The sequence below is a fragment of the Aythya marila genome (genome assembly GCF_965140915.1).
Source record: "Aythya marila genome assembly, chromosome: 1".
Classification (NCBI taxonomy): Eukaryota; Metazoa; Chordata; class Aves; order Anseriformes; family Anatidae; genus Aythya; species Aythya marila.
This window is the reverse complement of record NC_139042.1, coordinates 118,122,132-118,137,289: the sequence shown is the minus strand read 5'-3', so window position 1 is coordinate 118,137,289 and position 15,158 is coordinate 118,122,132. Positions and strand designations below refer to the sequence as shown.

The 15,158-nt window shown below is 40.5% G+C and overlaps 1 long non-coding RNA gene across 1 annotated transcript in view; it reads left to right on the top strand.

The window, feature by feature from the left end:
* Positions 1 to 5,850: 5,850 nt before the first annotated feature.
* LOC309891872 overlaps positions 5,851 to 15,158 on the top strand; it is a 71,380-nt gene continuing 62,072 nt past the window's right edge. Inside the window, exon 1 of the long non-coding RNA XR_014319562.1 lies at positions 5,851 to 5,959. This is a non-coding gene — a long non-coding RNA (uncharacterized lncRNA). The remainder of the gene's footprint in view (positions 5,960 to 15,158) is intronic.

Sequence of the window (15,158 nt, the reverse complement as noted above, 5' to 3'; positions counted from 1 at the left end):
CCTGGGCTGGCAGCCCTTGTGCTGGCTGTCTGCTTTCTGCTAAGGTACCGGGTGTGCTTGTGTAAAAACGAGAGCCAGTAGGGTCTGGCCATTCCTGAGAAAGAGGCTCAGAAAAATAATTTTTTGTTTCTTACTGTGCCCAAATTACAAATAATGGTGGCCTTTTGTAAAGGATTTAAGTATTTCTTTTGTGGGTCCTCAGACATCCCAGATACAAGGCCGAAATATGAAAGATTTACCTTTTGCCATTGTCATGAAAAGTGCCTGTATTTGCTAAAGCTCTGCCTGTGCTTCTTTTCTTTTTCACATTCCCAAGTGCCGATCACAGATTTGTATTGCACTGGACAATATACATTCATGTTAAGAAAGCAGTTGATAAATACTCTGTAGAGACCTGCTAGTGTTTTAATTGCTACATTCCCAGAATAAACATCCAAGCCCTGCATCCACATAGAGCATGTCCCAGCCAAGAATTTAGCAGGTTGTTCTCCTGCAACTGCAAGAGCTTGAATCAGGGCCATGGAGAAAGTCCAGGTAGCAGTTTTGTGAGCACAAGGATTCTTGTTTGCCCCTCTGCTACCAGCACCCCTATCTCCAGAAAGTTGTCTCATCAGAGTGCAGAGCGGACAGTATCCAGAGCTGGAGAGTGCAACTGAGGAAGGAGCTTGCTACTAGTGCTGACAGACAAGGACAGGCATGATCTAGAAGGTATTGGGGACTAAAAGGAAAATGGGTCTGGAACTGGGAGCAGCAAGACTGCAGAAGACTGGACTAGGTGGCAAAGAGAACAGTGCTCTCTGGAAAAGTGGGGTCAGTGCCAATGTGGTGGATAGATCAGAACAAAAGTGAGATTTGGAATTTGGGAATAGCTGGAAAAGAGATTAGGAATGGAAACTAATATATCAGAGAGAAAATAAAGGACATGAGGCAGATTGGACTAAAGCAAGAGAAGCTTGGACTTCTGGCTAGGCAAGAAACTGGAAATAGAGCTGAGATAGTATGCTGAAACCAGATTAGTAACCAAGCAAAGGAAACTTGAAGTGGCAGATACAGAGCCATTACTGCAGGTCAGGGGCAGAAAAAGGACTTTCAGAGGAGAAACACTGGAGGAGGAGGTATGGGGTTGAATAGGTGAAGGAACTGGGCAAAAGCTGTTTCTAAAGTCCAGTTGGGACTTGAGGTCAAAGCTTGAAATAACACTAGAAATATGGATAGACTAGCTAGATACAATGTGAAGGACAAGCCTGAAAAGGCCAAAAGAAGGAAAGAGACATGGCTGGTATGAAAGCTGATTGGGAAGAATGGCAGCAGAAGGCAGGAAGACAGAGGAGATGTGGATACGAGTCTGTAATGGTCCCAAGAAAGAAAGGTGTGATCACATAACTAAGCATGCTGTCACCACACATGTACATAGCTAGACCAACTGAAATTTGCCTTTGATATTTCCCAATTTTTAAGTGTTTGACTCTTTGAGTTTTCAACTGTGTTTTTTAAATGTGATACTACAAACACACACACTTATGTAGGAAGGATTTGGTGGAGGTTGTGAAAAAGTATATGTTGGTTTGGGCTGACATGTTTGTAAATGCAAACCATGTCTATAATTTGCATTTTCAAAGGAAGAAGTGAAATGACATAAAGTGGCAAAGTTGGAAGATAATGTGATTTGGTGTGATTCGTCAAAAATTTATCTTTTCCTATGTTCTGCAAAAGGGCGAAACAGATTGAAGAAATGTAAAAAAATCTTCAATTGTGGCAAGCAGAAAAGGTTTCTGAACGCAATGGTTAGACATAACTTTACGTCTGAATGAGAATGTACTTGGGTAAAATGCAGAATGGAGATATTTTGGAAGTGGAGGAGAAGACAAGCTATTACTAGTCTGTTTGCTACTTCTGCGTTTCTGTGTTTGCTACATCTGATATGAAGCATGGCTAGTTTCAAGTCTTGAAATGCTGAGTATGACACAGACGCATCTTGTAACACTGCCTTGTGTAATCTGTGCTTGCTCTGCTTGAGCAACTGAGAAAAAGCAGAGGGTCAAGGAGTGTTCCTGCTTATCTCCAGATCAATTCTCTTGCCTGTTTGTATTTTGGATTAACTAGTTAGCTAGATGGGCTAGGAATTTAACCCATCACAGAGGATGAAATCATAGGGCAGCTTTTGCTTTTAAGTCAAATTTATCTATTCAGCGCAGAATGTTACAGGTCTGTAAAAAATGATAAAATAGATAAAATGCAAGCCCATCCCCCCTCCCTTTTCCTTCTGTCTCTTTTTCTCTTTGAAACTGGCTAAAATGAATGCCAGACTGTATCCTTTGACAAATGAATAGAGCTTCCTATGGGTCATTTCAGGAGTAGTTCTTAAGTTCTTATGGGAAAATTAGATTGCAAATGAGCAACAGTCCACATAGAATCTGGCATTTACATAAATTTTTATATTTTTTTCTTAATACTAGCATCTATCAAATGCAATGTGTTGTTTAAAAAAGTGAAGAATTCGAGTCCAAAAGCATTTGTTTATAGGGAATCATTTTTCTTTCATTTGTCATAGTGTGCAGGTATTATTACTGAGTGAATGAGAACTGAAAATGGCAAAGGGAAATGGGTACCAAATACCCATTTCTTTTTGGTGAGATTTGAATACCTTAACCTCAGCTTGAAATCTCAGTTCTCAGTTCTTAGATGTGCCCTTTTAGTCTACAAATGTTAAAAGATACCCTGAAGTTTTTTAGAACGATTTATTCATCTAGAGAGGATCTAGGAATAGCATAATAATATGAGTTCTGTTCAGATGTGTGTCCTGTCCTCTCCTCTACCCCTCAAATTCTCACTCAGGAGCATTGGGCTCTCTAAGCCCTAAATTCTTTGCTCCTTCAAGCCAAGCAGTCCCCACTCCACTTTTTCAGATGAGCATACAGGACTTCACATCCAGGCTTTTTTGCCGTCCATCAACTCATGACAGACAGTCTAGAAAGTAGTGTACCCTAAATGTCATGTAAATGTTAGTCTTAATCACTCAGCCAAATACAATATTGTGCTACAGCTAAAAATGAATTAAGGAACCTGCCACACACTTCTAAAAAATTCCCCAAAAAGGAAGGCTTGGGGAAAGTTCAAGTGCATAGAATAAGTAGAACGTAGTCATAACAGGATTTGCCTTTTGTTAACTGAAAAAATGAGGAAGAGTCAACATCCGAAAGAAATTACACCTGTTTCGTAAATGTTATGGTAGAAGGGAATCCATTTACACTGTGTTAAAAGACCCACCTGCCTGTTCTCCCTAGAAAACATAGAAACAGAATAAACAAAAAAAAACCACCCAACCCATTTTCATGGCACAATACAGGAAGCTGAGAAGGTTCCACATCTCAAGGAGCTGTGAGAAAAGAAAAGAAATAGCAGGGAAGGCCATTTCCATTGTTTCACATTATCAGTAACTCTGTTTGTTTTACAAGAATTGGTCACAACCACCTTTCATTTACTCTTACCCTCTGTCATTAAGGGAGTGATGAGAGCTACCACTGTAGCAATTAAAGCATTTTCTGCTTCTTAGTGCTCCTTACTGAACTTTGGTAACATCTGAGAAAGCTGTCCTATAAATTACAATATATTCTGAGCAGCCCAATTATTGCCTGAAGGTGTGGCTCTTCTCTGTGTTACCAGTGCCCAGCTCCTGCTCCAAAAAGTGACAGCAGAAATGACACTGAGGGTCCTTTATTGTGTCTCAGTCTTTTCCAGGTCCAGGCTCCTACTGACAGAATGCTGAATAAGGATTTTTTTCTGCATTCCCAGCACGTAGCTCCAACTACTTGCTTTGGGTTGCATGTGTGACATGTTACCCTGAATGCGGGTTGTTAGTACTGTAGCACGCTGACTTTCACTTGTATTCCAGGCAAAGCTACCGGCCAATTGTGTTCTATTATTATGTTCTTATTTTATTTCCTCCTAGTGCATTGATAATTAGGTGACATTCAGCGTGTTTTGCTGACATTCAGTGTGTTTTGCTAACAGCTTTTACTAGCTCTGTGGGTATCACTATTATTTGCAAACTCTTTTGGGGGTGGGAGTCAACAGCACTGCTCTGATTATAATTTGAAGGTTTTTGAGGAAGTTTTGTTCTTCTACAACGTTCAGTACAGACTGTAATTTGTTATCCTGTTAGCTGTCTGAATTCACATTTAAAAAAAAATAATATATATATATATATTTTTTTTATTGTAGGCATTTAAACTAATGGCTAAACATGCCATCTTGCAATTAGTTTCTTGTAGGGAAAATAAGCGTTAACAAAGTCATTTCCTTTTGTAAGGAAAGTTGATACCCCTTTTATATTCCAGCAATTAGGCAATAAAAGGTTCCTACATGTTACTTCCATTTGGAAAAAACAACCTGGTGATGATAGGGTACATATTTGATGCAGTCATGCTTATGCATAAAAGACGTACACAAATTAAGTTCATTGGACCGTATTTGAACAAAAACAGTTACTTGGCCTGTTCCTCCATGCCTGTCCTCCTGGCAAACCCCAGTCAAAAAGCTGGTGCTTTGCCACACTGCTTGCCTCCTCTTTCTGCTGTTCTCCTTACTGTTTGCCATACACACCTAGGGCCAAATCCATCTTTGAATCCTGATGGTTTCTTCTGTTTTCTTGCTTAATAATAGCACACCGAACCTTCTTTGCTTTTGCGTGAACATAAGGCCTTGCCAGGTGAATAATTACAGAGAGGTTTGTGAGTGCTATTAAATCACCAGCTTATCAGGAAGCTTTTAATCAACCACTGATATCATGGGCAGTTGTGAGAGGTTTTGCCTATCAATTTGTGGTGTTTCAGGAGCTCATATGGAAAAGTATTTTAGATCTTCCAAATGTTTGGGTTGACTTCCCATGTTATGTAAAGAATTTTAACACTTTTGATTTCTCTGGCATAGGTTCTGCTCAGTGACCATAATCTTGAGCCAGGCCTTCCTATCTCATGTTTTAATCCCAGCCCTGCAGTATGATAACCATCTTTGTCCTCACTAGGGTTGTGTGCTTGTCTTATTCAAAACCGTACTCATCTCTCATTTGCTTGTGCTTGGCTTCTGGCTGGTCATGGGCCACAATACTTGACTCTACTTGTAGATGTGGACTCTTTGTGCGTTATGGCATGGTGGAGCTGTTAGCATTTGCCTGTCCTATGCTTGTTCCATTACATCAGTCACAAAGTTGTGTAATATATGAGAAGACAGAGAAATATCAAAGAAAAATTCTCTTTGGAGCTCCTCTTGGGTGTCTCATCTAGACACCAAAACAATCTACAGAGAACAACAGTCAGTAACTACTGTCAGGGAAGCAGAACAGGGAGTTGCCCTTGTTCCTCCTGCTAAAAAGCAAGAACTACATCCATGTCTCTTGCATGTGTAATATGCTGCTTTATTCTTTGGTTGCTGACCTGCACAGCAGTAGATCCATCTGCCCTTTCTTTGCCCCATTGTATCCATTTAGCAATTATTTCTTGGTGTGCAGAAATGGCATGGCAATCACATTTGGAAGATGTCATACAGCTGGATTCTGCGTATGACATAGCACATTAGCTATGCTTTCTCCCAAGCCTATTTTTCTTCAGATTATAATTTGCTTTTCTGCCCTTGACTCCTAATCATTCTGCTGCATAAAAGCCTTGACAGGACTTGTATGTTTTGGTGTAGGAGCTAGGCAGATGTTATCTGATTGGCAAAATAACCTGTAGTAATGGAGAAGAGTATCTCACTGCAGGATCATCATCACCTAACACCTTTACCATACACAGCAGTCATTAGTACATGATATGATTAAGGTTTATGAATCTCTCTCCTATAGGACCCTTGTGGACCCACCAATATTTCATGTGAAGTTTGGTGTGAGAGGCTGTGAAAACAACAGCAGAACTTTCTTTGCACTTTGAAGAGAGCCCAGTTTGCCTGTGAAGTTCAACTCAAGGTACTGCATTTATTTTAGAGGCCTGTTTCTGATGGCACAAGCACATGTCATGAGTCCAAACATCATCTGTAATAACCTATTAGGAACTGATATCTAGATGAAAATTTCAAAGTTTCCAAAATAGAAGGGTCTTGCTTGTTACTTAATACATTTCTAACACAGAAGGACATTTGTTACATGTGAGTATTTGGCAATAACTTCATAACCACTTTTTCCTGAACCCCTCTGAAGTTAGGAGTTGCTTTCTGAGACTCAGGCTAAATTACTTATAAACATACAAACACAGTTATTTAGTTAATGCCTTGGATATTAATGTGAATGATACCATGGCCCTAAGCAAATTTCTTTTCAGGTTTTAAACTTGTGAAGGAACAATAAGACCAATGATTTTTAAAAAGGATATTTATTGTAATTCTTATGTTGTGTCTTTGCAGAGCTTGCTATTTTTACCAGCTGAAACCCAGGGAAATTCTCAAAAGCAGTTTAGAATAATAAACTTGTCTTAAGTCAAGAACAGATCCCATCAACCTATTGGCTCCCATTTATGTTTTGAAAGGAGCAATGCTGTACCAGCAGCCATTCTTCTTGTACAAGTTTCCCATGGATTTTTGCTATGGGCAATCTGTAAGCATCAACCAAATCTTAAACAGTGACATTATTGCAATTAGCAGCTTCTGAAAGAGTCCTGCAGAACAACATTTACATGCTCTACACCTTGTATGGCAGGTTAACATAAAATCTTGATGTCTTAAAACTAGCTATTTTTCCTCACTCCAACAGAAGTCACCAAGAAAGGGGAGAGAAGGTAAAAAGCAAACAAACAAAACTTTAAAGTCAGGATTTCAAACAGTGGGTATTTTTTTTTGTTTGTTTTTATTTTCTTCCAAGGAGTGAAAAGTTCTGTAAGAATTTGGGTAATGTACATACATGGTTTCTTGACTTTATATTGAGCATTTATACAGGATAGAAATCAAAATACACAACATCTGTGCGAAGAATGTATGCCTGCTCTAGGAACCTTTGACACGGGAAGAACCTGCAGCAGTGTGTGACCAGACAATGTGGTACCTGTGGGCTTGCCTTGCAGTCTGTGCTTCCCTGCCAGACTGTGCTTAGCTGCTGCTGTAGTACTCCTCGGACTATGCCTTCCTGGAGCATAACAGCTTTACCAAGAACTAGTCTGACAGTAAACATTTGGATGTATAGGTGCCACATGCCTGAGGGCCATTAAGCAGCTTAATAAAAATGATTTATGTACAGAAAAGTAAACAAAATCTAAAAGCGTGAGCTTAAAGGATAGTCTTCCTAGAAGGTTTGTTGTGGGTCTGTGCAGGAAGACCTGCTTGCACCTGAAGCACTACAGCCACATTACCGGATCTAACCTGTCATCTGCTAGCTTGTTGCATCCCTGTCAGCAGCAGGGATCAGCACATGACAACTACAGGAACCTCAGTAACATACCACCCAGAAAGTGGGATGTCAGCTATACTACCAAAAGACCTGCCTCCACCTTCCTCCGACCTGGAACGAATGGCCCATCACAAGCGACTCACTGTTTTGCTCTAGTGTAGTGCTCTGAAACATGGTATTCAAAATGGCTTTCAGTTTTTACTTCACATCAGTGGTGTTATGTCAACCTTCATCAAGCCAACCTTACTCTAGGCTGCACCAAAATCAGCATGGCCAGCAGGGCGAGCGAAGTGATTGATTCTCCCCCTCTGCTCTGCTCTCATGAGACACCACCTGGAGCACTGCGTTCAGCTCTGGGGCCCCCAGCACAAGAAGGACATGGAGCTGTTGGAGCAAGTCCAGAGGAGGTCTATGAGGATGATTAGAGGGCTGGAGCACCTCTCCTGTGAAGAAAGGCTGAAGGAATTGGGGTTGTTCAGCCTGGAGAAGAGAAGGCTCCAGGGAGACCTTACAGTGGCCTTCTAGTGCTTAAAGGGGGCGGGGAGGGAGGGGGCTACAGGAAAGATAGGGAGGGACTCTGTCAGAGAGTGTAATGACAGGACAAGGGGTAATGGCTTTAAACTAAAAGAGGGAAGAGTTAGATGAGGTATGAGGAAGAAATTTTTTCTTATGAGGGCAGAGAAATACTGGTACATGTTGCCCAGAGAAGCTGTGGATGCCCCATCCCTGGAGGTGTTCACAGCCAGGTTGGATGGGGTTTTGGGCAGCCTGGGCTGGTGTCCCTGCCATGGCATGGGGTTGGAATTCAATGATCTTTGAAGTCCCTTCCAATCCAAACCATTCTGTGATTCTGTGATTCAGACACAGAAAAATAGTTGTTAAGTACTAGAAATGCAGACTCAGCCCAGACTTAGAGGCAGGTGGAATCTCTTTGTTTTAGTCTGCACCATTACTGGGGCTCCAGGCTGAGTTGTGTTGTCATAGGCAGGTGTCAACTGCTTTTAACTTTGTCAGGTTGCAAACAGGTTGAAGGTATCTGGATTAGGGGGTTACTACCAGAGTGATATATGGAGACGAAAGAACCAAAGAAAAATGTGCATGTGCACATGGCAAATGTGATCCTTCAAATCCATAAATTTACACAGCAAAAGCCGTTTTTCAGCACAGACCCTCAATGCCCATTCCCATTGTTCATTCTGGGAGCAGGCCAGGTGCGGCGACCAGAACCGGCTGCTTAGATTCTGTTCCAGAGCTGCGGTCAATCCTCTGGATCCATTTAAAGGCAACAGCAATACCCATGTATTTGAACAGAATATTTAGATTAAGTCCCAAATGAGCTCAGCCAAGTCAATTAGCATCATGCTATGTCTCATCTGTGTTTGGTTCAATAATACTTTTTATACATGGCATCTGGGAGTGATGATTAATGATCAGAATGTGTTTTTGAAATTCTTGAATGAAAGCGGCTACATCAGTACAATGTCTAAATACTTTAATGAGTTTGTCATTTTTACTCTCAGTGCCAGTTTTTTGTACATTGTAAACTCTTCAGCACAGCTTGAAACTCCAATCCCATTAAATTTTATTGAGCAACTTAATAAAAATGAGTTAAGTTCCAAAAGGAAAACAAAACCTAAAGCATGAGCGCAAAGAATAGTTTTGTGAGCCTTGTTGTGGCTCCATGCAAGGATGCCTGGGTGCATATGGAGCCCTCCTTACTCCACTGGTGTAGGCAACCCCTTCTCAACGCGCGTTAGTCACAAAGAACTAACTACAGGAGATGTTCTTATTTCTTGTGGGGCTTGTATTATAGCAGCAGACAGTGTATGCTTGCACAGGCAAACCTGCATTATAAAGCACTCCATGTGTCCCAAACCTGACTTGCTAAGAGAGAAATCAATGGTGAAGATGTTGAATGACTTTCTGGCTTCACCATTGAGGTTACCAGAGGAATTGTCAGCATTCCCAATACGATAATGGCTTTTGCCACGGGAGTGTTTTGTGACTGGAATTGGTGTGAGGCTATGGAGTCCACATGAAGCCACCTGGCAGTATACTGAGCTTTCACTAGGCCAGTTTGGCAGCTTTGGGGCCAGAAACATGTCTTTGTCTGGCATACAGACAAAGAGAAATAGTGCTCCCATGTCTGTGCAATGTTTACCTTTAGGAAGAGTCCGTACATCCTTAGATAATTTTGAAATAATGCTGAGCAAGTAACCAAAAGGCATTTCATACGTATGAGCCTTTCCTAATCAGATTTCATCTGTTTTTTCCTATTTAAACACTGTTTTCTCATTGTTGCTTTTCCTAATCTGTAAGGTCTCAGAACTAACTGGCTTCTTTGCTCTTAGTGATATCCCTTGATAGTTTGAGAGAGACAGAAAAAGCTAAAAACAGTGAACCTATCCTCAGCCCCCTAGGAACATATTTTGATAAACCCAGGCAGCAAGTAGGAAGGCTTGAAAAGGAAAGTAAGACATACCTCTCTGAATCTGAACAAACCTTAGGAAAGCATGGCTTAAGAAATAAACATTGTTTAAACTTTTATTTTATATAAGTCAATTTTCCTATTCAATGTAAAACATATGTCATAATCCATTCAGGTAATAGGAACAAGATAAAATCTCTCTCTGTGATCTTACTGCATTCTCTGCACCCAGATGTGACCCTGGCAAATGATCAGAGACTTGCTTTACATTTTGTTGGTCAGCAATATATATCAGTAAGGCTGCCTGGGAGCTGCTGTTTTTCCATCTTGCATTTCTACACACAGTCAGAGTTATCTGGACCATGGGGTATCCACTGAACAACAACAATATATATATATATATATGTATATATATATATATATATATATATATTATATGTAGCATTTATAGGTAGGAAAGAAGGAATACGCTGAGACTAAGATTCTCCAGATACTTGTGATTTTGGGTGCTGTACTCTTATGCTGAGTAGTACGATAATGCTAAGGAGGGTGGGGGATTAGAAACCAGGCAGACGATTTTCAGGCAGTATGCACTACTTCAGGTTGGATGCTCAGAGCAGTAAGACCATCTGCCTTCGGTGTCTAGCTTAAAGGCTGTGTCCATTGGAAGATAGGTGCCTACAACATGGAAAAAATTGATTGTCAGTTGCTGATCACTTTTGCAAACCTTGTCTCATGGTTCTTGGTGTTGTGTCAAAGGCAAGGAAGGACCTTTGCTTTGCGGCCCCTTGTATCTGCTGTGCCAACAACATGACAAGGATTTTCTGGCTGTCTTGGGTGGCATTTTATTAGCAAATGAGTGAATTCTCTTCTCATAAATTTAACACAACTTTTGTTGTTAGAGGTAAAAGCCTCATTACAAAGTCATGGCTAACTACATCCATGTCACTTCTGGGGACTATGGATTTTTTTTCCATTATGCAGTGCACGTCAAAAAGCAAACCAACAACAAAAAACAACCCACAAACAAACCACCCCTCAAGCTCTCTCTCGTAATGATTCACCATGAGTAAGTACAGTGAGTGAGAGCACATCTTTCAGGCCTGCCCTGAGAAAACTGGCTGCCATATAACTCAGGGCAAGACTGGATCATGGCTTACCTGTCAGGGAAACGTAAGACATCATATGCTTCAGTGAAGGATTGGAAAGTTCCCCCTCCCTATGTGCTCCTATGTGAGGAGCTCATGTAACCAGACATCATGCCAAACCCTGGGTTCTGACTGTACCAAAGTAACAAGCAAAAAGCTTTTGGAGTACAGGCATTGTATTCAAAGCCATAAAACACAACCAAAACCAAAACTAAACCAGAAACTCCTGACTTCTATCACAGTATTCTAAGGACATTTTTCAAGAGGACTGCCAACACAAAGAACTGGAGCACATACAAAAAACCCAAGTCACTATATTTTAGTCAAGGCTGAAGGGAACTTTGATATTTGCCCTTGACCCTATCATTAATTCTTCTCACTAACTTCAGTTGCATACTGTTATTTTCACCTGGTTTCTTATCTGTTAAATGAGAAGGATACTTTCAACAGGGGTCTTAGGGGTTTTTTGAGGATAAAATATATGTTCCAAGCATTGCATATTTATAATGAAATTGAATCACAGAACGGTCTTAAAATACTTTTGACTGCATAGGAACAGCTAAGAGTTTCCACTAGGAGAGTGTCCTCTGGGTCATGGTTCTTGTTTCGATCATGTTCCATATGGAGAACTCATCATCAGGTATTCGCCAGTGCCATAATTTACTGGAGCAATTGTAGCGGGCTGGTACGCTCGGTGTTTGGTCAGACAGCTCATCTAGGACTATGTATAGTAATGCATGCAGTATTTTCTATAGTCTAGGTTGATATGAAAGACACGTGCTTAGTGGGCTGTTCAAAGTGAGGCAGCCACATGAGTTGCTCAGAAGCAGCAGCATGTACGTGCTTGCATCTTCTGAAAAGGCCTGGGGCAGAAAAAGCAGGGCTGTAGCCTACCTTTCCAAGAATTCTTAATGTCAAGTGAAGTCTGGAGCTAGAAAAATATTTTAATACCAGCCAGTCTGTTATATGCAGAAAGCATATAACTATTTTACAGGGCATTAAATATTTTTGCCATATTTGTAGTCATTTTCTCTTGTTTGTGCCAATTCAAATACATACTTCGTTTTCTAATCTTTGTTATTAACTCCTGCCTACAATCCTGTTCATAGCTTTCTTTCCTGCAGCCTGCAGTTCTCAAAGGCATCTCTTTTTTGCTTATTTTTCCTCTTGATATTCCACTGATTTGTTTTCCATAACATCCAGATCCTTTTCAAATTACTGGTTTCATCTGGTCTTTCTTCTTGATCTCTTTCTTTCTGGTCTGTAGTCACTTTTCATCACATTCATTCATTATGTTTATTCTTATCAATTTTGTTTTCTATTTTTGCCTTGTGGAATCAGTATTTATGCCATAACCTCTTTCATTTAGTATTTTCCTACTCTGTCTAAGGAAAACACAGTTATGAGATAAAAGGGCACTCCAGTCTCATACATTCCTTTCCCAAGAGACCAGGATTGTTCCCATCAGCGTAGGATCTGTTTTGTGCCTTGCTGAGGTCAATTATATACCAAAATTTCAAGACCAGTTTTCAGTCACCGAAGCAGAAGGAACAAATCTCATTTCAAGCATTTTTTGTACCAATCTAAGAATTAGCTCAATTCAGTCATCACAGATAACTAGTTGGTTAGTCATTGATTGAGGTGAGGAAAGGGAAATGAAGGGAAACAGGGGTGGTCTAGAGGAATGATAGCCAGGAAAGCTGTTACCAAATATTTGTTATTTCCTTGGTGTCCATGTGGACACTGACATTGTAATTTTGTTAAGTTTTTGATGGAAACTAGTTTTGGTACTGTGAAGGGACTGAAGCTGAGGTGTAAGCTGATTTTATATTAACCTACTGAAGTGAACAGCTTTGTGTCCCAAATCTTGTCTCAGAAGAGTCAAAATATCCAGATTCTTATTAATTCACCAAACTTCATTTCTACATGTATACCAAAACAACTGTACTGGAGCCCACTGACTAAGTTCCATTTTTTTGAGCGCACAAACTTGACACATGCAAACCAAAAGCTCAACATTAAAATTTTGAACCCTCTTGGCTTTCCAGCCTTTCTCTTAGCCTTTTGTCCTCGTGAAGATGATCAGGACTCCCTCTTCAAAGCTGTGCCGAGGTCAGATGCATCAGCAGACTCAGCGTCTCCAATCTCAGGCAATTTAAACATCAGCCCTCTTACTGTAGGGTCTAGACATGCGCAGCCCAGCCATCACTTCTTGTTGAGTGATGTAAGACTGTAAGGGCAGAAAGCAGAGAGCTGGTCCCAGCCCCTGGGACAGATGGGAAGGGAACAGAGTGGGAGAGGCAACTCTGCCATACACAGAAATAGCAAGCCGGGCTGTGCTGCCACTATCGCAATTGTTTTTGCTCAGTACTGGACTATCTAACCATAGGGTAACGGTTGCAGGGGAGAGTTAGTGTGAAATACAAACCTCATGGAGCTCTTCCACAACATGCTTGACAAGACTTGCCTGATAGCTTCCAAAGTACAGACATCCAGCAGTGTCTTTGTGACACAGGGAAAAAGCTGTATATGAAAATCCCATCTCTCCCTTAAATAATAACATTAAAAAGGAATCTGGAGCATTAGAGAAGAGCTCAGCCAGGACTGGCAAACACAGCATCCCACAGGTGAGGCTCTGACTGGGAGCCAGCACACACCTGCAGCTCCTTCTCTATGAAGGCACGCAGAAGCCCCAGCATGACTACTGCAGTTGAAGCTTCAGGCAGCTCTGTGAATATTATGCTGATAACAAAAAACTCAGTAATTAAGTACTCCTTAAGCATGTTTATACAGAAATAGCTACATTGCTGGATGTATCCCTTCAGGTTCTCTGTACAGCAGATGTACTTCTGAAAATAGAGAATCTGGGGTGATGTACAGTGGCTGGGTGTCATTTGAAGCATTCCAGCTGGATGAGAAGATGAAAAAAACTCTGGAATCCGAATAGTAAATCATACAGTATGGCAATAACATCTAGCACAAGTTAAACTTGGGAGACAGTTTTCAGAAGACTGTTGTAATTGCAGCCTTGTTGAATAGAGGTTTATTTACAGTGTATTTGAGCAATGAGAGGTTTATTAGTAACCCCCATTTATATTTTCGTTGGTGGCCTTTGGGGTTATTTTTAGATGTGAGCACCTACACATATATTAGTGATGTACATGTAGCATGCATTGTTAATGTCTGACATTGACTTTTAAAATATTTTTCCATGCTTCTAAGGCATTAATTAATGTTTTGTTTGAGGGAAAATTTGGAAAGAGAATAGTTTTTCCCTTTCTTATAGGCTAAAAGTCCACAGCCAAAACTGCGATAGGCTTTTTAATTTTGTCATAGAAGAAGCAAAATATAACAGCTGAGATTTTGTTAAGAACAAAACACAGCTGCCAAAATCCAGTTCTAATAAGCTTAGTATCGGTTAGCTAACTTGAGATATAACTGCCCTTACCAAGTGTGTGTAATTTAGAACTGCTAACAAGCCCTCCCCCTAATCCCATCACCCTCCTCGCCCCCCGCCAAATACATATTCTGAAATCTATACAGATGCCCAATTCCAGTAACGATGACTGAACATACACTTCCTTTGGGTACGTCAATATTATCCAGTTGTAACAAATCATCTGACTTTATTCCTTGTGGTACTGGCTATCTGAAAACATGAAATGATGTTCAAAGAATTCAGAATGACAGATTCCCCCTCCATTCCACATGGCCTAGGAAACTGATTTATTGTCAGCAGTATTACAAGAAGTGGGAAGGAAATTTTATTAGAGGTGTATAAGGCAGAAAATACATGAAAAGGCAAACATCTGTGTTTAAAAAGAATAAAAAATCCAATGTACCTCTTTCTTTGTGCAGTCATGTTCTCAGTAATACATGAAACATTTTCAGATCTGTAATGGTTGGAGTTTTATTGGCAGCACTGCAAATGTACATACAAGGGTGCACCCATAAAATGTCAGTGTCTTTTCTGGGAAATAGCCTACATCTGCAGTTATTTTAAAGAGCGCTGACAGAAGAAGGTTGTTGCTTAAAGCTTCATCTATAATGTGGAAGTGCCAGATCCAGAAATAAATGCAACAGTAGACAGAATCCTCTAATTGATGATGATCCTTCTCTGTGGTTCAATTCAGGAAGAGATGAACATATTCACAACTTTAAGATGAACCCTGGGCTAGAGTTTGTGGAAAGGAAAAAAACATAGTTGGCTCTG